This window comes from Cervus canadensis, chromosome 9 (assembly GCF_019320065.1).
Source record: "Cervus canadensis isolate Bull #8, Minnesota chromosome 9, ASM1932006v1, whole genome shotgun sequence".
NCBI lineage: Eukaryota > Metazoa > Chordata > Mammalia > Artiodactyla > Cervidae > Cervus > Cervus canadensis.
The window spans coordinates 35868538-35896072 of record NC_057394.1 but is presented as its reverse complement, the minus strand read 5'-3'; the positions used below and the strand labels follow the sequence as shown (position 1 = coordinate 35896072).

The 27535-nt window shown below is 37.3% G+C and overlaps 1 long non-coding RNA gene across 1 annotated transcript; it reads left to right on the top strand.

The window, feature by feature from the left end:
• The first annotated feature begins 678 nt into the window (after positions 1 to 678).
• On the top strand, positions 679 to 21121 carry LOC122447627. Its single transcript, XR_006271312.1, has 3 exons — positions 679 to 718; positions 6433 to 6434; positions 20986 to 21121. It is a non-coding gene; the product is annotated as an uncharacterized LOC122447627 (long non-coding RNA).
• Positions 21122 to 27535: the final 6414 nt, after the last annotated feature.

Genomic DNA, 27535 nt, shown 5'->3' with positions numbered 1-27535 from the left:
CATCTCAGCCTCTTTTAATACACCTGTTAAATTTAAGCTAGAACTCCTTATACCTTCTGAGTGTTGGAAATGATATTGCTAACAAAATTGGAAAGAGAGGAGGCACAGGGAGCACAAACAGTAGAACAGAATTGTTGCTGTCAATGAGGATACAGGTAGTGGCATGTCTATTTGTAAAAGTGTCATTTATTAAGGCATAATTTACATACAATAAAGTTTCCACATATTAAGAAAAAAGAGCAAACGAGCTCTCTGGTGCCTCCTCTCATAAGGACAGTAAATCCTATTGGATCAGGGCTCTTGTAAACTCATTTCACTTTAATTACTTCCATAAAAGCCCATCTCCAAGTATTACACTTCAGGGTAGGGCTTCAAAGTAAGAATATGGGGGGGTGAGGGGGGAACATGGCATTCAGTCCATGATAGGCATGGTATATTATTGGTAGCATTGGAACTACTGACTGATATTTTATTTGGAATTTTTGCAATACTTATAAGTAATATTAGTCTGTAATTTCTTTCTTGTCCACTATATCAGGCTATATGTCAATATTATTTTTGCTTAACAAAATGAATTTAAAATGTTCTCCATCATTTATGAGCTAGAAAAAAAGAAAATGTTAGTAACTCAGTGTGTGTGACTCTTTGTGACCCCTTGGACTGCAGCCTGCCAGGATCCTCTGTCCATGGAATTCTCCAGGCAAGAATACTGGAGTAGGTTGCTATTCACTTCTCCAGGGGATCTTCCTGACCCAGGGACTGAACCTGGGTCTCTTGCATTGCAGGCAGATTCTTTACCATCTGAGCCACCAGTGAAGCCCTTGATAACTGGTCTGTAAATATTTGACAGAATTATTTAGTGAAAACAGTTATCCCAAGTACTATTTTTCTGAAGCAGTTCCTTTACAGCTTTATTGCTTCTGTGAAAATGTATCTATTTAATCCTCCCAGCCTTATCAGGGTTAATTTTGGTAAAATAAATTTCTCTCTAAAAATATCTCTTTCTTGTATAGATTTGTGCTTGAATTACTGGTGTCTGATCTAGATTTAGTCTAATTTCGAAAAATAGAGACTAGATTTTGACCAATCCTAGAAAAATAAAGATACCTGATTTTTTCTTATATTCAGAAATCAGGAAATAGATGCATCATAATGCTTTTTCATTGGAATAATCACTGTTTTTATTTATTTGCATCTTATTTATACTTTTTCTACTTTTTTATGGTTGTTCCTTAAAATCCTGCCAGGAGGCTGATGACAGACTCCTGAAGGTCAGCAATTTGTTCTCTCCACACTATATACTGCTATTATCTACAATACAGTGCAATACAGTAGATGTTTAATAAATATACATTGTTATGAAAAGCATCATGGACCCTAATACATGCATGACATTTCATAATAATCTTCTAGTAACATGTTATAATTCAGTGCCCCATACTGAGAAAAAAAATTGGTTTAAGGAGATATATCTTTGTATAAAACTTTTAATAGAATTGTAGCTATCCCATTTTGCTACACTCTGCAAATGACTCTAAATAATATATTTAGAGAGTCGCAATTGTCAAGAAGTATGAATAAAAAATGATAATTTGACATTTACAAGAGTGAAAGTTTTGCACCATTAACCACAAGCAGAGAAATATGTGACAATGAAAAAATATCTGTCAAAGGAAATATTTATGAAATAGTTGGAGTTCAAGGGCATATACATTTAACAGCTGAGAGAAGTTTTCTGTTTTTTGCACATCCGTGTCAAAGATTGACTGCTACCTATTTTCCTTCAGCAAATGAGTGGCAATTTGGCTATTACCTGGGTTGGAATTCAGGGATCCATTAAAGCTTTCAAAATATCATTAATGGCAAGATCAGACATTTTTATGGAGGTAATCATTTCTTCAGATGGATCTTGTTAGCACATTTTCACACCCTATATTAGCATCATTATGGAACATGAAAACAAGGCAGATGCATCACCTTTAGGGTATCAAGTCAACACCAACACAGCAGTTTTATAAGTCACTGATCTGCTGTCAGCAGTGAGCAGTCTAACGGTGGGAAAGTGACCTTGAGATAAACTTCACATGTATCTGTAATGTTTCATTCATTATAGGCTCCTTAAAGTCTAAGATTTACAATGGAGACACCTTCAGATGAAAACATCACAAATAATTTGACATACTATGGCTTAAGAGCAAAAAATTCATTGGAAAATAATGAAGCATTTATTTCAACAGAAAGGAAGAATTTAGTTGCACTCTGTTAATTTATGTTTGGTCTATATTCACGGTTTTCTTGCTGGCTATATTTAATTAGTAACCAGACAGTTGAAATTAGTATGCCATTAAACTTTTAGACACATTTGCACAAGAAAATGAAATTTGCAAGCTAAGATTTAGAGTAACCAAGTCTGACTGTACCAAAAGTAACAAATTACGTTGAGCAAGCTCTTTAGAAATGTTTATTTTAACATGAGATCCTCTTCAATGAATATTTACATCCTTTGTGCCAAGAAAAGGAAAGCTTTCTGGGTCAGCATTAATTGTTCGGTATAGCTGTGTATGTATGACAGTAATCAGGAGACTTGAATATGTGTTATAGTTTAGACATACACACAGAAATACTTTAATAACTTGCATTTCACTTGGACAGCTCAAACTTCTTTTTTTCTGTTTCTGTGTGGCATGCTTGTGTGCTGACTGTAGCCCACCAGGCTCCTCTATCCATGGGATTCTCCAGGCAAGAATACTATAATGGGTTGCCATTTCCTCCTCCAGGGGATCTTTCTGACTTGGGGATTGACCCTTATCTCTTATGTCTGTTACATTGGCAGGAGGATTCTTTTACCACTAGCACCTGGGAAGCCCAAGACATACACACAAAAATGCTTTAATAGCTTACATTTCACATGGACAGCATAGATACAAGAATAAAGTTATCTACATAATTCATAAATAAATTCACTAGGTATTTCAAGACTGTCATCTAGCTGTCTGTGTACTGTGGGAGACAGTCAAGAGGAAAAATATACTTCTACTTTGGTCTGAAATATTTTGTAATCAAGGAAAAACATTTGGGATTTGTTTTTCTAGAATTCATTTTTTATATTTACAACTCTTTTTTTATTGGGGTTGACTTTGTTTTGTATTTGTGGGCTCAGCCAGAGGCTAATCTCAGTCTGGTAGTAACTAAGGATTATTAGACTATGTCTGTAGTGCACTGATTTTATTGAGCTGAAATGTTCCATTGAGTCTTATATCGAGGGTAAGATCCATACTTTATAGATAAATTATTCAGGTGATTTTTTTTATTCTTTTACCTTTACATAATATGCTCCATATGATTCCTTGCATACATTTCTTTCTTTTTTTTTTTTTTACAAACAGCTTATCGACCCAAACACACAGATATATTGGAACCTTTATGCATTGCTATTTTTAGGAGCCAAGTAGTGAAAACATTTCTGGTGAGATGGTGTTGGTATTATAGCAGTGAAATCTTGGCAATTCGTTGAATTCATCTTTTTACCCACCCCCCCCCCCCAATAGAATCTCATTTACTCCCTATCTCAATTCATGAGTTCACTGATTACCTGGTCTCTCAAATTGGAAATCCTGTTGTCATTCTCAACAGCTCTTCCTTCCTCAAACTTTATTCTCTCCCAATTCTGTCAATTCCCCCTACGGGGTAACTCCCAAACCACTCAGCTCCGTTCTTTCCTCAGTTTTAAAGATATATCCACCTGCAGGTTTCATGTGTGATTTCTGGGCCTTCATTTGTATGCCATGAAAAAGTATCTTCATGCAAGGGTGGGAAGAGGTCATTAGCATGGGAACAGGATTAACTGCTTTAACTAATCGGAATAAAATATTTTACTAAAAATACATCTCAAAATGGATCCTGGCACATCACTGGCTTTTGGCAGCATGGTTGAGAAATAAAAATGCTCTAAAATATTCCCCACTCTAAAAAAAAATAAATAAAATATTCCCCACTCTATTTCCAGTTATTGAGAACTATTTTGATTATTTCAGTCTCCTTCACACACACTTTACAGTTCTGCATTGCATGAGGATAAGGTCCAAACTCCTTGACAACTTATATGAAACTCATCCACATAATTCTTTGCACACTGAAGGATATCTATCTATCTACATATCTCTATATCTATCTGTCTATCTATCCCTGTGAATAAATAAATATGTATGAAATATATCATATAGGGCTTCCTTGGTGGCTCAGATGGTAAAGAATCTGCCTGCAAGGCAGGAGATATGGTTTGATCTCTGGGTCAGGGATCCCCTGGAGAAGGGAATGGCAACCACTCCAGTATTCTTGCCTGGAGAATTCCATGGACAGAGGAGCCTGAGGGCTACAGCCCATGGGGTCACAGAGTCGGGCACAACTGAGTGACTAACACTTTTGGTTTCGCTTTCTTTCATATATCATATATATACATATTTGGCATAGGTAGATATATACACAGTTGCGTGCATTCGTACATTGTAGGATATACACAATATGTGTAGTGGAGTATCAATGTATTGCATTTAGTTTTATTGAATATGAACTAGATAAGTATGAGAGGTTGGCATGAAACCGATTGTTGTCCATTTTGGTTAAATCAGCATGTTCCAGAGAGAGAAGTCAAAATTATACCACATCCATTTTGACTTTGTTTCAATTGCACTGTGGGAAGATGTACATCCACAGAGTAATTTGTGAAACATTTTACTTTCAATCTCTTACAGTCCTTTTTTTACTTTATAAACCTAATTTTATATTTTATTAATTTCAATAAAATGAGAATAAAGGTAGAGGTGTAAACAAAAAATAAGGGAGTCAAGGTAAAAACCGGAGCAGAGAGGGATGAAGGAGACATTGTAGAAATACTGTCATTGCAATCCAAGGCTGCTGGCTATAGACTAAACTTGTTATTCTGTTTCATTTTCTTTTTGAATTCTCTTTCCTGCCAAGTACTTTTCTCAATTCTAGTAAAATATTTCTTTTTAATAATTTAATATATTAATATAATAGTCAATAATTTAATTAATTAATTTAATAATTTAATACATTAAAAATTTAAAGGTAAATTCCACCTAAAGTTAATTTAACAATTTAAAGATCATTTATTTGACATTTATTGTCTTTTTGCTGAGATGGTCTTATTTATTTTTATTGAAGTATAGGTGATGCACAGTAATATTATATATGGCTACAAGTGTACAGTGTAGTGATTCACAGTTTTTAAACATTAAACTCATCGGGATGGGGAATACGTGTAAATCTATGGCTGATTCATATCAATGTATGACAAAACCCACTGAAATGTTGTGAAGTAATTAGCCTCCAACTAAAAAAAAAAAAAAAAAAAACTCATGGTTACCAAAAAGGAAAAAAAAAATATTAATAGCTACATTGTAAAATCTTGGCTATATTCCCTGTGTTGTATAAAATATCCTTGTAGTTTATTTTATGCCTAACAGTTTGTACCTCTTAATCCTCCACCACTCGATTGCCCCTTCCTGCTTCCCTCTCCCCACTGGTAACTACTAATTTGTTCTCTATATCCATTAGTCTGATACTTTTTGTTTCATTTACTAATTTGTTGCATTTTTAAGATTCTACATATAAGTGATATCATACAGTATTTGTCTTTATTTGTCTAACATTTCACTTAGCATAATGCCCTCTAATTCCATATATGTTGCTGCAAGTGGCAAAAATTCATTTTTTATGATTGAGTAGTATTCCATTCTGTGTATATGTGTGTGTGCATGCATGTGCATAACCATATCTTCTTTATCCATTCATCTGTTGATGAACACTTAGACTGCTCCCATATCATTAGTTCAGCTCAGTCGCTCAGTCATGTCCCACTCTTGGTGACCCCATGTACCGAAGCACGCCAGGCTTCCCTGTTCATCAACTCCAACTCCAGCTCCAACTCCTGGAGCTTGCTCAAACTCATTTCCATAGAGTTAGTGATGCCATCCAACCATCTCATCCTCTGCCATCTCCTTCTTCTCCTGCCTTCATTCTTTCCCAGCATCAGGGTCTTTTCTAATGAGTCAGCTCTTCAAATCAGGTAGCCAAAGTATTGGAGTTCCAGCTTCATCATCAATCATTCCAATGAATATTCGAAATTTATTTCCTCAGGATTAACTGGTTTGATCTCCTTGCAGTCCAAAGGACTCTCAAGAGTCTTCTCCAACAGCACAGTTCAAAAGCATCAGTTCTTCGGTGCTCAACCTTCTGCATGGTCCAACTCTTACAGTCATAATGACTTGCAAAAAACCATAGCTTTGACTAGACAGACCTTTGCCAGCAAGGTAATGTCTCTGTTTTTTAATATGCTGTATAGGTTTGTCATAGCTTTTCTTCCAAGGAGCAAGCATCTTTTAATTTCATGCCTGCAGTTACCATCTACAGTGGTTTTGGAGCCCAAGAAAATAAAGTCTGTCACTGTTTCCCCATCTATTTGCCATGAACTGATGGGACCAGATGCCAAGATCTTAGTTTTTGAATGTTGAGTTTTAAGCCAGGTTTTTCACTTTCCTCCTTCACTTTCATCAAGAGGCTCTCTAGTTCCTCTTGGCTTTCTGTTATAAGGGTGGTGTTATCTTCATATCTGAGGTTATTGATATGTCTTCCGGCAATCCTGATTCCAGGTCGTGCTTTATCTAGCCCGGTACTTGAATGATGTACACTGTATGTTAGTTAATTAAGCTAATTAATTAACTAATTAATATACAGCCTTGACATACTCCTTTCCCAATTTGGAACCAGTCCGTTTTTCTATGTCTGTTTCTAACTGTTGTTTCTTGAACTACATGAAAGTTTCTCAAGGGGCAGGTAAGGTGTTCTGGTATTCCCATCTCTTTAAGAATTTTCCATGGTTTGTTGTGAGCCACACAGTCAAAGGCTTTAGCATAGTCAATTAAGCAGATTTTTTTTTTTTAATTCTCTTGTTTTTTCTATGATCCAATCTATGGTGCCAGTTTGACCTCTGGTTCTTCTGCATTTCCTAAATCCAGCTTGAACATCTTGAAGTTCTTGGTTCACATACTGTTGAAGCCTAGCTTGGGGAACTTTGAGCATTACTTTGCTAGCGTGTGAGAAGAGTGTAATTGTGCAGTAGTTTGAACATTCTTTGGCATTGCCTTTCTTTGGGATTGGAATGAAAACTGACCTTTTCCAGTTCTGTGGCCACTGCTGAGTTTTCCAAATTTGCTGGCATATTGAATGCAGCAATTTCACAGCATCTTCTTTTGGAATTTGAAATAGTTCAACTGAAATTCCTTCACCACCACTAGCTTTGTTCATAGTGAGGCTTCCTAAGGCCCTCTTGAGTTCGCCTTCCAGAATGTCTGGCTCTAGGTTAATGATCACACCATCTTGGCTATCTGTGTCATTAAGATCACTTTTGTATAGTTCTTCTGTAATATTCTTGCCACCTCCTCTTAATATCTTCTTTTTCTGTTAGGTCCATACCATTTCTGTCCTTTATTGTGCCCATTTTTGCATGAAACATTCCCTTGGTATCTCTGATTTTCTTGAAGAGGTCTCTAGTCTTTCCCATTTTATTGTTTTCCTTTATTTCTTTACATTGACCACTTAGGGAGGCTTTCTTATCTCTTCTTGCTATTCTTTGGAACTCTGCATTCAGATGGATACATTTTTCCTTTTCTCCTTTGCCTTTCACTCCTCTTCTTTCATAGCTGTTTGTAAGGCCTCCTCAGACAACCATTTTGCTTTTTTGCATTTCTTTTTCTTGGTAATGGTCTTGATCACTGCCTTCTGTATAATGTCAAGAAGCTCTGTCCATAGTTCTTCAGGCACTCTGTCCATCAGATCTAATCTCTTGAATCTATTTGTCACTTCCACTGTACAGTCATAAGGGATTTGATTTAGGTCATACCTGAATGGTCTAGTGGTTTTCCCCACTTTCTTCAATTTAAGTCTGAATTTTGCAGTGTGGAGTTCATGATCTGAGCCACAGTCAACTCCTGGTCTTATTTTTGCTGACTGTATAGAGTTTCTTCATCTTTGGCTGCAAAGAATATAATCAATCTGATTTCAGTATTGACCATCTGGTGATGTCCATGTAAAGAGTCTTCTCTTGTGTTGTTGGAAGAGGGTGTTTGCTATGATATTAACTCCTTATTGGTCATCATATTTGCAAATATTTTCCTCCAGTCCATAGGTTGTCTTTCCATTTTGCTTATGGTTTCCTTTACTATGTGAAAGTTTTTAAGTTTAATTAGGTCCAATTTGTTTATATTTACTTTCATTTCCTTTGTTTCAGGAGACAGAGCAAAAATATATCGCTGCAATTTCTGACATTTATTATTTACAAAGCAGTGTTCTAGGGGCTAACAATTATAATTCCAACAATTCATGAAATAGTTTTAAAGGTATATACACAAACATCTCTGTGAAAAACAGGGAGACAGTGATTCATCCTCCTCCTGTTCTCTGAGTTTTAGGGAATGGACCCTTAGCCACTCAGAGACCAAGTTATAAATCTTGAAGATTAATTTACCTGCTTTCTCCTATTTTCTACTTCAAAAACAGTCACCAAATCCTGTGAACCCTAGTTTCTATCATTCACCTCTACTGTTACATGGCATCCTCTATCTATCTAGCTACCTACCCCTCATATTCATACATAAATAAATTCTTATTCCTTCTTTATTTTTAACCCATCATCATATATAATTGATTTTATCACCAAAACAGTAAATCTAAATGTATCTTACCATTATTATAATTATTAACTCTACAAAACACCAGAGTAGATGTCTTAAAAAGCAGATTGAACCATGTCCACTTTGGGGTTGAATGCAAACTTTCACCATTACCTGTAAGAATCTGCATGGTCTTGCCTCTTCTGTTACTCATCTAATTAGCACATATATTTTGAGGACTCATGGTATGCCAAGTTAGACACTGGATATACAAGAGTAAGACATTTATGCTTTCTTTTAACCAACTTGTATTCTAGTGGAAGTTTTAGAAATAAGTATTTTAAATTACAAATAAGTAATTACATTGTGATACATTTTATGAATATCATAAAACAAGTAAGTTTAATTCTAAGCCATAATATGGAGAGGGAATGCCCATTTGAGATAGGGTATCAGATGGTAAGGGATCACGCAAGGTGAAAAGATATAAAAATGAGATGGAGCCAATCACAGGATGGGTGAGGACAAAGTGTTCCACACAAAAGGATCTAAATGTGCAAAATTCCTAAAATGAGGACCAAAAAGAGGGCCTGAGTGTCTAGATCAAAGTGATATAATGGGAGAAGTTCAGAGAAAGTGATAGAGATGTAGGTAAGAGATTGTATTCATTTTCTATTTTGCTGACAAAGGTCTGTACAGTCAAAGCTATAATTTTTCCAGTAGTCAAGTAGGGATATGAGAGTTGGGTATAAAAAAGGCTGGGTGCCAAGAATTGATACTATTGAATTGCCATGCTGGAGGAGACCCTTGAGAGTCCCTTGGACAGCTAGGAGATCAAACTAGTCAATCCAAAAACAAGTTAAGCCTGTATATTCATTGGAAAGACTGATGCTGAAGCTGAAGCTCCAAAACTTGGCCACATGATGAAATGAGCCAACTCATTGGAAAAGACCCTGATGTTGGGAAAAACTGAAGGCAAAAGGATAAGGGGGCTGTAGAGAAAGATGGTTAGATAGCATCACTGATTCAATGGATATGAGTTTGAGCAAACTCTGAGGAGATAGTGAAGGACAGGGAATCCTGGCATGTTGTAGTCCATGGGGTTGCAAAAAAATTGGACATGATTTAGAGACTGAACAACAATAACAACAAAAATTTCTGTAAAACAAATTGTCATAAAATTAGTGGCTTAAAGCAATGTACATTTATCTAACTCACAGTTTCCATGGATGAGCATTCTGGATGTAGCTAAACTGGGTCATGGCTCAGAGTCTTAGTCTTATGAAGCTGCTCTCCTGCCACTGACCAATGTTTTCCTTCAGGAGCTCAGCTCACATGGTTGTTTGCAAATTTCATTTCCGTGTTCTGGGACTGAGACCCTTATTTTCTAAGGCCAGGGGCAACCCTAGCTCCCAAATGACTCCCAAAGTTCCTTGCCATATGGCCTTCACAAGGCTGTCTCATTACATGGAAACTGACTTCTTCAAGGACAGCAAGGGCATCTCTCATTCTAGACTGCAGTGATAAGAGTGTTTTAGAATGTAACATAATGATGGAATGACTGTTGTATTATCTTTGCCAGATTCCATTGGTTAGGAGAAAATCACAGTTTGTACCAAAGGGTTCAGTTGTGTAAATTATGGTAAGGAATTTGAATTTGTTCTAAGTGAAATAGGATTTTGCAGAAAAGAAGGAGGAAAGAAAGACAAAATCATGTTTCAGGGAATTATGACAAAAGAAGGAGCTAATTCTGTTTTGTGGCTCAGAGAAGATTTCTTGGAGAAGGTGGCTCTATGGTAATAGAATAGTGGATAAATACAAAAAGAGATGACATCAGATAATATCTGTGTAGGGACTGCAGGTAGATTGAGGGAGAGCAAGTAACACACACATGGAGTATTCAGGATGAAAAGTGAAAGTGAGAGTCGCTCAGTGGTGTCTGACTCTTTCTGACCCCACACTGCAGTCTGCCAGGCTTCTCTGTCTGTGGGATTCTCCAGACAAGAATGCTGGAGTAAGTTGCCATTCTCTTCTCCAGGGAATATTCCTGACCCAGGGATCAAACCCGGGTCTCCTGCATCGCAGACAGATTCTTTACCATCTGGGCCACAAGGGAAGCCCCAGTATTCTGGATGAATAATTTCAAACATGAATAGAAACCAAGTGAATGTGAATATAGTTGGTAATTTTGTATCGTCTTAAAAGGAATCTATGTTATTAGACATGCTAGTTTGGAAGATAAGCCTGGAGTTGACAATAGGGAGAATGAATTGAAGAAAGAACTTGGAACTGGTAAGAAGCCACTACTTCTGGTGAATTTTTAAGAACATTTTAAATACATTTTGAAACCACTGAACTGCACAACATGTGCAGTGTCAGAAAAATTGTATTTATTTCTTTTCCAACCACATTAATTGAGGTATGATTGACATAAAAAGAACTGTAGATACTTACCATATATAACTCGATGTGTTTGGAGAAGTGTACAACCATGAAACCATTATCACAATCAGTGTCATAAACATATTCATCATCTCCAAAAATTTCCTCCCACTATCTCTCCTTTTTTTGAACAATTTTCTTTAAAAAGGGCTGCAGCCTAAAAAGAGCTGTAACTGGAATAAAACGTTCCTTAGTTTGCTTGCACGGATTCTTTTGAAGGACCGTGGTTTTAAGGGCATGTCAAAAAACTAGGTGCCCTATCTTTAATTGGAAATTTTCAGTTTTAGGTGAAAGGAAGTGGAGTAAGAAACTAGGACTTGTTTTTATACTAGGTAGAAAATACTGAATTTCTGTGGGACTAGAAGCCTGGCTGCCCTGCTTATCTTTGCATCCTCAGTCATTAACATATTCTCGATGATTCCAAAATATTTAAAAAATAGACAAGTAATTAAACAAGGCATAATATCAAAGCATCTGCCTGCAATGCGGGAGATGTGGGTTCAATTCCTGCATCAGGAAGATCCCCAGGAGAAGGAAATGGCAACCCACACCAGTATTCTTGCCTGGAGAATCCCATGGACAGAGGAGCCTGGAGGGCTGCAGTTCCTGGATCACAAGAGTCGGACATGACTTAGCACTATCTTTCCTTCTTTCTAATATCAAACAAATATTTCAGCCGTCAGACGACTACCACTTTCCACTCTGTTCTCTCTCCTTTACCTTTTTTTTCCTTCCTAATATCCAAATTCATTATTAAATTTCTAGTCTAAAAATCTTGATGCATTTTTATCTTGTTTAATGTTTGAATGAAATTATATAGATTGCCGTATCCACAGACTCTATGTGATGTGTGAGATCATTCACAGTATGTAAGGCAAGATCATGTCAATTGCTTCAGTACTAATGATGATTATACTCTGATTTGCACTGTCTTTGAAACTAAATTTTGATGATTCCTCATCTCACAACTATTTAATGCCAAACTACATTCTGGATTATGAAAGAATACACCCTAGGATATTATTTCTGAGCTACTAAGTAATGATTGTGAGATAAGATAAAAGGTGAAACTGATGTTTACTAGTGCATGAATAAAGGTATGTTTGATATTTTATTCAACACAAATATTTGAATATCCTTTCTGGGATTTTCTAAATAAATAGCATATTAGCATTTAGAATTGTTTAAAATATGTATGTGTACTCCTTCATTCACTTTCATGAATATTAACAAGGAATGAGGCTATTTTTTTCACTTGATGGGATTCTGGCAAATAAGATATTTCTCTTCCCTTAGCGCTGTGTTTGCCATCTAAGAATAATAAATAATTGTTAAATAACTGCATGCTCAGTGGCTTCAGTCGTGTCCAGCTCTTTGCCACCCCATGAACTGTAGCCTGCCAGGCTCCTCTGTCCATGTGATTTCCCAGACAAGAATAATGGAGTGGGTTGCCATTTACCTTTCCAGGGGATCTTTCCAATCCGGGGACTGAACCCTCATCTCCCTCACTGGCAGGCAGATTCTTTACCACTGAGCCACCTGAGAAATCCTAATAATTCAAATGAATCTGTATTTCTCTGTCACTGTGGGTTGAGAAAATTACTCAGAATTAATAATACAGACTTCACAACAACTGCTTCACTCTGGATAGTTTAATATTTAAATGAATATTTTATATATGTAAACATTGTGTAATATTCAGTATCTGCCTTGATAAATTATTTCCTTTTTAAGAAAATTAAGATTATATGTGAGAAAGAGGGTTTAAGTAGAATTCAGTCAAAATATAGGACATTTGTGATTAAAAAACCCTTGAGAATTTTTTAATGTGGCTTAGTGTACTAGGAGGTTTGACACTGTAAAAATGTTTAGCACCTGGGTTAACTGCAGAAAATCGGAAGCCAACCCAAAGACTGCCATGACACCCAGAGCTTCATCAGCTTCTGAATGTGGACATGTGTGAAGGCTGTTCTAGTGAAAATTACTTACCATGGATAAACTTTTGTGATGATAAGCTGTTATTCTTTTTATTAAAAATGAGGATTTTTCATCACAAAAGGATATTCTGCTTATGAATAATTTGAACAATTCAGAATAAGATAAAATTGAAGAAAAACTCATCGATAGCCTTACCATCTGGGAATAAGCACTCTAACTTTGCTACCTTTCTTTTCAGTATTTCTATGCACCATTTTTTATCCAGCTGTGTTTATATATGATATGAATAGGTTTATAGGAATCTAGGGGAAAGCTATAAAATTTGAAAAACATGCACAGGATAAGGAAGAAACCCCAGAATTCTATAAACAGATATAACCTCTTAAATGAGTTTTCTGAGTTTCTTTTTTTTTCCCCTATGACTATGGACATCATCTTTTATATTCTGATTGTGAAGGTTAGTAATCAGAGGGATATTTTTGATAGAAGAAACTATCCTCTGAGACTTGTTGACAGAGGACATTTCTGTGAGTAGCTTGATTTATTAGTTTTTCTTGATGAACAGAAATAAGGATAAGTTTAAAACACAAGGTTTAAAAATATGAAACAACATAAGATTTAAAAATATGAAAAATGTTTTCCCAGGGTCCTTGGGAATGAAAATGTATTTCTTTATACAATCTGACTTTGTTAAGAAAAACTCTTTCAGTGTCCCAACCAGTTTAATGAAAATAATATTACATAGGGCTTAAGATCAAATCCAGTCTCTGCCATTTGGTAGCTGAGTGACCTTGGACAAGATAATCTGTCTGTGCTTCATGTTCACATCGATAAAGTGGGGGTTGATGAGTCAGTACATGTGAACTGCTTAGAAGAGTGCTTGCCATTTCATAAGTGCTATATACAGGCTAGTAAGTTTAGGGGAAGAACAGTAACCTCTACTGTTTAAATGAGTTGTACTTGGCAGTAGGGGGCTTCCCAGGTGGTGCTAGTGGTAAAGAGCCCATCTGCCAATGCAAGAGATGTAAGAGACATGGGTTCAGTCCCTCAGTTGGGATGATCCCTTGGAGGAGCTCATGGAAACCCACTTCAGTATTCTTGCCTGGAGAATTCTCATGAACAGAGGATCCTGGCAGGCTACAGTCCTAGGGCTACACAAACAGTAGGACACGACTGAGGCAACTTGGCACACACACAGGCAACAGTAGACATTGTATGGACTATGCATATGAAGCATACAACGGAAAACATTTTGTTGGGGACTAGCAAAGGAGTTACAGAGAAGGCGATGGCACCCCACTCCAGTACTCTTGCCTGGAAAATCCCATGGACGGAGGAGCCTGGTAGGCTGCAGTCCATGGGGTCGCTAAGAGTCTGACACGACTGTACGACTTTACTTTCATTTTTCACTTTCATCCATTGGAGAAGGAAATGGCAACCCACTCCAGTGTTCTTGTCTGGAGAATCCCAGGGACGGGGGAGCCTGGTGGGCCGCCGTCTATGGGGTCGCACAGAGTCGGACACAACTGAAGTGACTTAGCAGTAGCAGTAGCAGCAAAGGAGTTAAAATAGAAAAGAAACAGCTGAACCTAGTTTTGATACCAGGCTATTGTAATTAATCTAAACTTGATGTGTTAGTTCAAACACAGAAAGGAAAGGTTTTATGTTCTGAGAGAATAGCATTGAAACAAGTATACTATCAAGGGTGAAACAGATCACCTGCCCAGGTTGGATGCATGAGACAAGTGCTCAGGGCTGGTGCACTGGGGAGACCCAGAGGGATGGGATGGGGAGGGAGGTGGGAGAGGGGATCGGGAAGGGGAACACATGTAAATTCATGGCTGATGCATGTCAATGTATGGCAAAAATCACTATAATACTGTAAAGTAATTAGCCTCCAACTAATAAAAATAAATGAGTCTAAATTTATGCAAGACATTTAGAACTTGTAGCAATCTTGGGGAAGAATCTTGGGGATTCTTGGGGAAGAGGAGACAGGTGGGCTACAGTCCATGGGGTCCCAAAGAGCCAGACAAGACTGAATGACTAAGCATGAGCCTCAGTACTGTAAATAGAGATAATCACTTCAATTTCAAAGGTCTTTGTACAGATGAGATTTACAAGTGCTCAGCCGCTTAGTTGTGTCCAACTCTTTGTGACCGCATGGATTGTAGCCTGCCAGGCTCCTCTGTCCATGGAATTTCCCAGGCAAAAATACTGGAGTGTTGCCATTTCCTTCTCCAGGGAAACTTCCTCACCCAGGGTTCGAAGCTGCATCACCTGCGTTGGCAGGCAGATTCTTTACTACTGTGCCACCATAATTTACATCAAATACTGGACCTGAACTAAGCACCTAAGAAGTAATAACTGCTATTATTGTGAAGAGTAATAATAATAATTTTTAATAATTCTAAAACTCTCTGTATCTTTGAGTTCTTAAATTTATCTTACCTCTAAGACAACTAGAGTAGATTTAAATCTTTGGTTTCAAACAAAAATTTGTGATGGTGCTTTTTGACTTTTTCTGTACTTGAGAATCTATTTCTGATTCTTTTTCAGATGAAAAACCATCTGAATGTGCAAGTATTTCCTCTCTCCCAACTAATTTTCTCGAAGTATTATAGCCATGTTTCCACTCTCTCCTTTTTGAAAGAGGAGAAGTCTGAGGTTTGGTTTTTGTAAGAAATCTGATTGTTTTCCTGGAGCTTATAGGATTTAAAAAAAATTTTAATGTGTTCTTTGTCCCAGTAAGACATCACCTCTTTTTATTGATTTCACATGGAAAGTTATGATCCTGTTTTAGATCTCCTTACATTTTTCCAAATTAGTTTTTTTAAAACTGTCTTTCAATACTTTTCACCCATTCTATCCATATTTCTCACCCATCTCAGCCATCCTCAGAAGAATGACCTTTACACATTTTTCCTTTGCCTGCCCTTGTTTGCTTTGAGTTAATAGCTTTTTCAAGTTATTCCTTTGATTTATGTATTTAATTTTCCTTGGTGTCATCGAAAATGTAAATTTAACATATTGTATTATTATTTCTCTTTCTGACTCTTCCTTATCTCACTCTTCTCTCTTTAAATCACTTATGTTCGTTTTAGCTAGTTATTTCCATATAACTTTCTATTGATCTTGCATTGAGGTCATCATGTCTTCTTGCTTTCTAATATAGATGTCAAACCCTACAGCTTTTTGGTCCTTAAATTACTTCTTAACAAGTAACTTTTCTTTTTAAAGTGTTTGTTTATTTATTTAGCTATGCTGGGTTTTAGTTGCACCTTATGGGATCTAGTTCTCTGACCAAGGATTGAACCTGGGCCTCCTGCATTGGGAGCACAGAGCCTAAGCCGCTGGGCCACCAGGGAAGTCCCATTAATAAGCAATGTTTTATTCCTAAAGAAGAAGTAGCACTGATTCTGATTCTAAAGGATGGGTTTCCTTTCTTCTTTTTTTCAGTGAAGGAATTTGTTTTACAGTCTTTATTTTATTCTCTCTGTCCATGGAATTTTCCAGGCAAGAATACCAGAGTGGGTAGCTATTCCCTTCTCTAGGGGATCTTTTGACCTAGGGATCCAACCCAGATCTCTTGCATTGCAGGCAGATTTTTTGCCATCTGAGCCATCAGGGAAGCCCAGGTACACATAGAAAACTATCACCTTGAACTCTCTTGCCTCCTCGCCTCTATTTTCACCTGTATCTTCGACTTCACAGAGATATATCTACCAGGATTCATAATCTTAATACAGTGACTGATGAGAAATACTGATGAGAGATACAATTGAAGCATCCAGAATGCTGGAGTCACAAATACAGAATAAACATTAGTAGCATAGCTGCCCGGTGTTTTGATTAGCATGGGTCCTGAGTGAATGAATAATGCAGGATATAGCTATTTACTTTTACAGGGACAGTGAATTATGTTGCTGGCAGTGTTAAAGGGGTATTTCAGTCTTTGACTGTTTCAATCGATTTGAGTTAATCTTGCTGTCAATGGAAATTGCTTCCATATTCTGATCATTCATTGCATGCAAGTCCTACCTAACAGTGGTGTTTGTGTGTGTGCATGTGTGTGTGTGTTGATGATATTGTTGTCATCATCTACAGATGTATTTTTCAATAAAAATTCGGGGAGTCTGTGTTGGGGACTTATCACTTAAAGCCAGAAATACACACTTTCCTTTTAAGCATGATAAATGGATGTGTGATCTGAGACTGCCAGAGAAAGTTGAGCTCACTGTAAACATTGTTTACTTGATGTACATGAATGGAAGGTTCTCACACAGGTTTCATTCATTTACTCCCTCATCCAATTCAGTTTCACAGGTATATTTTTGTACTTTGTCTTTTTTTTTTTTTTTTGGAGATACCCTGCCTCATGAAGCGTATTTACTTATCACTTATGAATCTCTTGTTTCAATATCAGCCATGTAGAACAAAGGACCACATTAAATAGCAAGAAGAGAAAATAGATAGTGAGAAGCTGTATATAGTCCTCTTTGACTTAATTTCAATATCTACCTTCCTTGCCCTAGCTTACCATACATAGGAGTATCTAGGTAGTATGGGGCAAGGAGGAACAGTGTTCCAGTTATGTTTGGTTTATATTTAACTTAATTGCATTCCTGCTAAAAAAGATGAACATGATTTATAAATACCTTCCACAGCTATTCTGAACACTCTTTTTCTACCTCTTTTTCTCTTTTTTCTTTCCACTCTTAGTCCCACCGACCCTGATTACACTATTTTCCTTTTCTATCAGAGATAAGGTAAAGAAGAAGAAAAAATTCAAGAAGAAAGAGGAGTAGGAGGGCAAAGAGAATTAAAATTGAATTTTTCTTGACCTGTCTTCTTGTTTACACTTCACATCCTGAAATGATAGGATAAGCTATAGGATTATCCTTTCAGACTACAGAGGAGTAAACTTGGGTGTGAATAAGCTTCTGTATAACAGAATAAGGAATCCAATAAATCTGAATAGGAAATGAGTTTAAAATATGTATTATGATTTTAACATTTATTTTAGATGCAAGTCGTTCACAGCCTGCTTTGTGTTCATGTGTAAAGATATTTGTTTTTGTAAATCCACAGTGATCCTTTGTAGATCTTTATATAAACCCTTGCTATTGCCTCATTCCTGTGGGATTGTTGAATAACGTAGACGTCAGGATTCCTGGTTATCTGTTTCCTCATGGTGCAGATAAAAACTGAGTTCCCCAAGTCGTAGGAGAATTGGGGGCTAGAATTGAGAATAAGATCTTGATTGCAGGTTGTACTTCTTTTACAATCTGTTTGAAAAGTATCCTAATATTTATATTTTAGCCTTATAAAGCACTGAAGTAGATGTGAGACCAATGCACTATTTTAGAGAAGCCAGGATTTTAGTACCCCAGTTGTATTTTCACAACAATAGGCTGCCTCAAATCAGAGATGGATAGTGTCAGGATTTAGCATGAGTTTTAGGCTTCACCAGAATCAAGATGTCAGCAGTAAAAAGCTTGTCTCCTTCTACTCATGAATTAATTATCTCAAACAGTTTGAATTTAATGACTGTAGAGTATGAAACCTCCTTGGCAGTCCAGTACTTAAGACTTCACCTTCCAATGCAGGGGGTGCAGGTTTGATACCTGGAAGGGGAGCTAAGACCCCACATACCTCATGGTTAAAAAACCAAAACATAAAACCAAGGCAGCATTGTAACAGATCAATAAAGACTTCATAAATGGTTTGCATCAAAAAAATATTAAAAAAAAGACTATAGAGTATAAATTGACTAAATTTTCTCCTAAGACAGCTGCCAGAGAGATGGCTGGGGAATCCGTTTTGAGATTCCTTGTCTTCACTTTCATTTGAAGATTTAATTAGAAGCATAGCTGTTGCTGATATAATGAAAGTTGAATTTGAGGCCCACTTGAGTCTGGCTGGTGGAAAGAGTCTCTGGTGAAGCAGTGTCAGGAATATGCATTTACTTTAACTTCTCTCTTACTTCCAGAAGCAAGTTTTACCAAACAGAAATAGAATTCATGCAATGTGTTAACGGTGATTATGTATAAAACTGTCACTCACCAAGGAAGACCTTGTAATTAAATTAGTTGAAGTGACTGCATTTTTAGAGCTAAAGTTTAAACGATTCCTATGTACGTAGCCTGCTGATCTCAGCACACTACTACTTGGACATCTTGTCTTTGACCTCAGATGGCAACATAAAAATTACCTCATCATTCAATATGAAAAATCCGATTGACCTATCTGTTTAGGTAGGCTGATCCCTGCCTTAGAATTAACCATGGATGTCCTTCCTAAATGACTTTTGACTGGGCTAGCACCTTTAAATCCCATTTTTTCACACCACATTTAAGTTTCCTTAGTCAAAATGTTTGAGAATATATGCATGAAAAGACTTAAAGGCTAATACACATTGCCACGAGCTAATAAACATGGCACTTGACTTTTAAGGAAAAAACAGAAATTAGAGACTCACACTTTATGTGTCATTCCCAGCTCCTCTCTGCATGTTGTAAATGGTCAGGCTCTCTGGTGTGAATGGATCATAGCTCCACATTTGCCTAGCCAACATCATCTGTAGTGACACCATCAGAACCAATATCACCATCACTGACAGCACACATCTTTCTCTGCAGAGCAGCTATTGCATTTCTGTGCAGCAGGTAATATCCTGACCTCCTGGTTATTGAGCATCCATTGTTACCTGATTCAACAGTGGAGATGTGGGCTGGTGTGCTTAATATGGCTGACAGACACAAGCCAGGCAGCAAGAAGGCAAACCTATGAACATTCTACCATCTCCCCACTGAAACTTCTACAGCAGCAAATGGTGAATGGATTAATACTATTGGTCAAATTTCATGCTTTCAGGGGGACCTGTGATTGTTTTCAGTGTTTGGTTTCTCGAGACTGAATCCCAACCCAGCAGTTTCCTCCACCACGTTTTGCTTCCTTTACATCCCTTTCCTTTTGCAGATCCTAATCCCATGAGGACTCCCTAATAACCATCCACCTGGCTAATCTCTACTTCAAAATCTACTTCCCCAATTGTCCAGCCTGCCAGCAGACCATGTGTAATACCTTCCTTGCTTTTGGTACTGGGTCATGCATTAGATATCTAAAGTTCTAGGACAGTGCTTCTTTTTTTTTCTGATTTCTAATAATAAAATTCCTCTGGTTGTGCTGGGAGTGTAGTTTTCTGATGTTGGCTTTTATGGTCTCTTTCTCTAATGCAGCATAAGTCCAAGCAAAATAGCTTGTCTACACTTTGCAGATTCATTCAATCCATTGACTATTCAAGGAAATTGAACTTGTTATTTATGGCTTCCTTGGATAAATATTTTTTTTTAAAAAATTAATGTTTGTAAATAATTTGAGCTCACTGGAAAAGTTTGACAGGTTATTTAACAGGATATTGAATGGTATGGAGAGATAGCATTATTTCAACTGTTTGATGTTTTAGCTGTCCTTAGGAAGGCTCTTTATTCATGGAAATAGCCTAATTTTAAGTGCATTATATTTTGCCTTTAAAAAGTATACTATTAAACAGAAAACATTGCAACTGTACTCTTTGAGTTCAAAAAGAAGAGCAGAAGTCAAGATATGAGGGAAAAAAAGATAGTGATAGGCATTTTTGAGTAAAATTTAGATTATTATACTACTTAACATTAAATGAAAACTTTGTAAGCAAAAACTGGCAAAAGATGGGCTCAAAACAAAGGGGATATTTTCTCATCAACAGTCTCTGAGTCCATGTATCTTGATGGTATCTTGAAATGGGAAAAGCAAAAGTGGACCATTGAGACATTCATTGTGGAAAACACCAGACAAATATTTCTACATCTTATAGAACATTTTAATTTTTGCATGATGAAAGAATGCACACTGAGGATCAATTATCTAAATTAAGGGTGCTTCCCTGGCAGTCCAGTGGTTAAGACTTTACCTTCCAATGTAGGAGGTACAGGTTCACTCCCTGGGCAGGGAGCTAAGATCCTACTTGCCTTGCAGCCGAAAAACCAAAGCATCAAACAGAAACAATATTGTAATAAATTCAATAAAGATTTTAAAAATTGTTCACATCAAAAAAAATCTTTAAAAAAATTATCTAAATTAGGGGCACATGGGTGTTCAGTGGCTCAGTCATGTCTGACTCTTTGCAACCCCATTGACTGTAGCCTGCCAATCTCCTCTATCCATGGACTTTTTCAGGCAAGAATAGCTTTCTTTTAATGTGTGTGGGTTAGTCACTCAGTCGTGTCTGACTCTTTGTGATCCCATGGACTGTATAGACTGCCAGACTCCTCTGTCCGTGGAATTCTCCAGGCAAGAATACTGGAGTAGGTTGCCATTCCCTTCTCCAGGGGATCTTTCTGACCCAGGGATGGAACCTGGGTCTCCTGCATTACAGGCAGATTCTTTACTATCTGAGCTACCAGAGAAGCCTGGTGGACACTAGTTTTGAGGCATTCTCATCCCCTCCCAGCCAGCCTTCAATTGCCAGAAGTTTTATATGACCTTTTGGTACCAGGCTTATTTATCTCAATGGCCTGAAGGAACAGGACAGTTGTCCTACTTAAAAATTGATGAGTTATAGAGTAATATAAGGATCAAGAAAACAGAAGCAAGACCGACTTGATGGCATATACTTGGCATGCAACGTTATTTTGTTTCAGTGAAATTTTATGTAAAAAGGTGGCAGGGCTTCCCAGGTGGCTCAGTGGTAAAGAATCTGCCTGCCAATCCAGGAGACATGGGTTTTATCCCTGGGTCCAGAAGATCCCCTGGAGGAGGAAATGGCAACCCACTTCAGCATGCTTGCCTAGGAAATCCCACGGACAAAGGAGCCTGGCAGGCTACAGTCCCTGGGGTCACAAAGAATCGGACACAACTTAGCTACTAAAACAATAATATGCTGTCCTGCATCACATTCCTAGGCTTCAGGAACATATGAAAATTTGTGATGAAGCCAAAGAAGAAAGAATATCTGAGCATTAAGCAGAAGCTAACGTTTATTGCCTTTCTGTTTCTGGCACAATTCTAGATGCTTTCATCTCCGTCTCCTTAGGACCCACGAGAGGCTTGAATTATTGAGCTCATGTTACAGAGAAGTTAGTAACTCAGCTGATATCACACAGTTATGAAGAGGAATCAAGATTCAAAGCAAGGACAGTGAGACTTCAAAACCCACATGTAGTCTTTCTATTATACCAAAGGTAATGATCACATGCATTTGTACACCCTCCTTGGCTCTCCAGGCCTCTTATTCTCCCTTCCCTTTCCCTCCCCTTTCTCCTCTTCCTCATCCTTTGTCTTCCTCCTCCTTGTCCTTCTCTTCCTTCTTTGTGAATATCTGGTTAGTTTATTTATTTAAAAAGAGCTTGGGATCTTAGCTATGAATTATAAGGCAATCTGAGGTAGATGATATAAAAGTTAGATGATATAAAAGAAAGATATAAAAGTTAATTGCTATCTAATGTTGAAATAATAGTGCTCTGACACATTAGCTTTGACTCACCTGAGATCTCCTCTCCTCTTCAAATAGCAAACAATCAAGTTACAGAGGCCTTTTTATGTTGCAGGGGGCAAAGGACTACTGATTGAAATGAATTCATCACATAGGCTTAGTGTGTTTGTACAAAACAGATCTATCGCTAATAAAGTCCTTTACCACGTTTCTGGAAGGAATGGGTTAGGAAAACATTGTATAGTTTTAAAGAAGCGTAAAATTATTTTTAACAGTTCAAAAATAAATCAGATGCACTTAGCTCCGTGCTTGTCAACTGGATGGTTTGTGTCCTATGGGACATTTGTGGGTGACTAGAGACACTGTTGTCACAACCAAAGGGGGTGTTTTTAGCATTCAATGAATAGAAACCCAGGGATGTTGCTAAACATCCTCTAATGCATAGGAAAGCCCATCACAAAAATTTTCCAGCTCAAAATTTCAGTAGTAGCACTGTTGAGAAAACTTGGTCTAGGTTAAGAGCAATTAAAAAAAAAAATGAGACTAATTTTTCTCTTGTCTGATATCCTAGAGTCAAAGCCATAGGACATTCTTGTGCCTCAAAGATTTATGTAAATCCATGGCTGATTCATATCAATGTATGACAAAACCCACTGGAAAAAAAAAAAAAATAAATAAATAAATAAAAAAAAGAAAAAAGAAAAACCTAAAAAATAAAAAAAAATAAAAATAAAAAAAAAAAGATTTATGTCTTTATTTAAAATTTTGATATTTTATTCATCATGGATCTTTGGATTTATGCTTATTTTTTATAAGTTCATCATAATACTATTCATCTTGACTTTTAAATTTCTAATTATCTCCTTGAATTTTGTGCCCAGGACATACATCCTACCCACTGCATCCTATTCCTGGCTCTGTTAAAGATACAAAAAGGGATTCCACACATATGCATTACTATACAGTATTTGTTTTTCTCTTTGTGACTTACTTCACTCTGTATGACAAACCCTATTTCCACCTACACCTCTGCAAATGACCCAATCTTATTCCTTTTTAGAGGTGAGTAATATTCCATCGTGGGAGACATAAGAGACTCAGGTTTGATCACTGAGTCAGGAAGATCCCCTGGAAGAGGGCATGGCAACTCATTCCAGTATTCTTGCCTGGAATCTCATGGGCAGAGGAACCTGGTTGGCTATGCTTCATAGGGTTGCAAAGAGTTAAACATGTACCACATTTTCTTCTGTACCACATCTTCATCCTTTCATCTGTCTATGAACATTTAGGTTACTTTCATATCCTAGCTTCTGTAAATGGTGCTGAACATTGGGGAACATGTATCTTTGAAATATGATTTTCTCAGGATATATTCCCAGGGGTAAGATTGCTGGGTCATATGGCAAATGGTGCAGATGAACCCATGTTCAGGGCAGGAATAGAGACATAGATATACAGAATGAACATATAAACACAGCGGGAAGGGAAGTGTGGGAGATTAGAATTTACCTATATACACTCACATATAAAATATACACTAACATGTAAAATAGTTAGTGGGAAGTTGCTGTATAGTACAAGGAGCTCAGCTCAGCGCTCCATGAAGACATGGAGGGGTGCAGGGAGGTCCAAGAGGGAGGCGACGCGTGTATACAATAGCTGGTTCACTTCATTGTGCAGCAGAAATGAACACAACATTAAAGCAACTGTCCTCCGAAAAAAAAACCAAAACAACACATATAAGTAGAGAAACATAATATAGCATGGCGGTGAGGAACGAAGGTGAATCAGATTTAACACTTTCCAATTCAATGTCATTGTCACTTTATTTCCTTCTTTATCTGTAAAATTGAGAAAGAAGAACCTGTGACACATGTTGGTTCAAGGGATATGTTTATCTGTCAACACACCACAAACACTGGCTATTTAAACGCAGCGCTTTGTGTAGCATGAGGATGGGTGAAGGAAACTGACTCTTTGTCTGTTGCTTGGTCATACTTTTAACTAAAGATATCACCCAATCCATTCACTTTCTCTGCCTAAGCTGAAGGCCACACATAAGCCCTCTCTTTTTGGTTGTTACCTCCATGTGGATGTAGAGGCAGTAATTTCCAATCGCCTTGACCAAGATTCACTTTCTACTTCTACTACAATAGCAGAACTTTGAATATTAACAGACTATCAAAGCCAACAACCAAGTTAATAATTTGAAGTAAAAAGTGGAAAATAAGAAAAGAATTAATGAAAGTTGAGTTTCTAAAAAGTTGTTTCTAAAGCAAATCTGGTATACATGCATATCTTGGTTATAGTACAATTCTGATCCTTGCCACATGGCATTAAAAAATCAAACAAACCAAAAAGCAATTCTAGATTCTCTTGTACCTAGTTATGGCCATATAATAAGTAGTGCTGACCATCGTGGAAACATACAGAAGTGTGTGAATTTCTTAAAAAGCTGCTTATAGATCTAAATTATTTGGGAGATTTGTGTGTGTGTGTATTGCATTTAGCCTGCATTGCCAAAGTGATGGCTGGAGCTCCTGCAATCACTCTGAAGTATGAGAACACCTTGGAGATAATAGACATATTGGAATACTAACGTAGAAAAATAAGTTTCAGGATTCCCGCTATCACCATGGATCCTCAATATTTATTTTTGTTACAGACACATCTAATTTGAACTGATAAAATAACCTTTCTATGTGTCACTTTGGAAGCTCTGAAAACTAACCAAATTCCTCCTATGACACCAATGGTAATGAAGATTTGTACTTATATCAGACTTGCTTAACTTAGAAATAGATTTTTAATACTTTAATTTCCATTACTTTTTTCTATCTTCCACTTATGTTTCAAGTTTTGACTTGGTTATTCTGTAAATCAAATTTTGGCTAATGGTAGGTGCAGATATTCCTTTCATTATAGAGGACTGGAATGCAAAAGTAGGAAGTCAAGAGATACCTGGAGTAACAGACAAATCTGGCCTTGGAGTACAAAATGAAGCAGGGCAAAGGCTAACAGAGTTTTTCCAAGAGAATGCACTGGTCATAGCAAACACCCTCTTCCAGCAACACAAGAGAGACTCTTTACATGGACATCACCAGATGATCAAAACCGAAGTCAGATTGATTATATTCTTTGCAAAGATGGAGAAGCTCTATATAGTCGATAAAAACAAGACCAGTAGCTGACTATGGCTCAGAATATGAACTCCTTATTGCAAAATTCAGACTTAAATTGAAGAAAGTAGGGAAAACCACTAGACCATGCAGGTATGACCTAAATCAAATCCCTTAAGATTATACAGTGGAAATGACAAATAGATTCAAGGGGTTAGATCTGTTAGAAAGAGTGCCTGAAGAACTATGGACGGAGGTTCATGACATTGTACAGGAGGCAGCGATCAAGACCATTCCCAAGAAAAAATACGTAAAAAGGGAAAATGGTTGTCTGAGGAGGCCTTACAAATAGTTGAGAAGAGAAGAGAAGCTAAAGGCAAAGAAGACAAGGAAAGATATACCCATTTGAATGCAGAGTCCCAAAGAGTAGCAAGGAGAGATAAGAAAGCCTTCCTCAGTGATCAACGCAAAGAAATAGAGGAACACAATAAAATGGGAAAGACTAGTGATCTTTTCAAGATAATTAGAGATACCAAGTTAACATTTCATGCAAAGATGGGCACAATAAAGGACAGAAATGGTACGGACCTAACAGAAGCAGAGATATTAAGAAGAGGTGGCAAGAATACACAGAAGAACTATATAGAAAAGATCTGAATGACCCAGAAAACCACAGTGGTTTGATCACTCACTTAGAGCAGACATCCTGGAATGCGAAGTCAAGTGGGCCTTAGGAAACATCACTACAAACAAAGCTAGTGGAGGTGATGGCATTCCAGTTGAGCTATTTCAAATCCTGAAAGATGATGCTGTGAAAGTGCTGCACTCAATACGTCAGCAAATGTGGAAAATTCAGCAGTGGCCACAGAACTGGAAAAGGTCAGTTTTCTTTCCAATCCCATAGAAAGGCAATGCCAAAGAATGCTCAAATAACCACACAATTGCACTCATCTCACATGCTAGTAAAGTAATGCTCAAAATTCTCCAAGCTAGGCTTCAACAGTATGTGAACCATGAACTTCTAGATGTTCAAGCTGGTTTTAGAAAAGGCAGAGGAACCAGAGATCCAATTGCCTACATCTGTTGGATCTTTGGAAAATAAGATAATTCCAGAAAAACATCTACTTCTGCTTTATTGACTATGCCAATGCCTTTGACTGTGTGGATCACGACAAACCGTGTAACATTCTTAAACAGATGGGAATACCAGACCACCTAACCTGCTTCCTGAGAAATCTGTATACAGGTCAAGAAGCAACAGTTAGAGCCAGACATGGAACAACAGACTGGTTCCAAATTGGGAAAGGAGTGTGTCAAGGATGTATATTGTCACCCTGCTTATTTAACTTATATGCAGAGTATATCATGTGAAATGCCGGGCTGGATGAGGCACAAACGAATCAAGATTGCCGGGAGAAATATCAGTAACCTCAGATATGCAATGACATGACCCTTATGGCAGAAAGGAAAGAAGATCTAAGAGCCTCTTGATGAAAGTGAAAGAGAAGAGTGAAAAAGTTGGCTTAAAACAACATTCAGAAAACTAAGATCATGGCGTCTGTTCCCATCGGTTCATGGCAAATAGATGGGAGACAGTGGAAACAGTGAGAGCCTTTATTTTGGGGGGCTCCAAAATCACTGCAGATGGTGATTGCAGCCATGAAATTAAAAGACACTTGCTCCTTGGAAGAAAAGTTATGACAAACCTAGACAGTATATTAAAAAGCAGAGACATTACTTTGCCAGCAAAGGTCTGTCTAGTCAAAGCTATGGTTTTTCCAGTAGTCATGTATGGATGTGAGATTTGGGCTATAAAGATAGTTGAGTGCCAGAGAATTGATGCTTTTGAACTGTGGTGTCAGAGAAGACTCTTG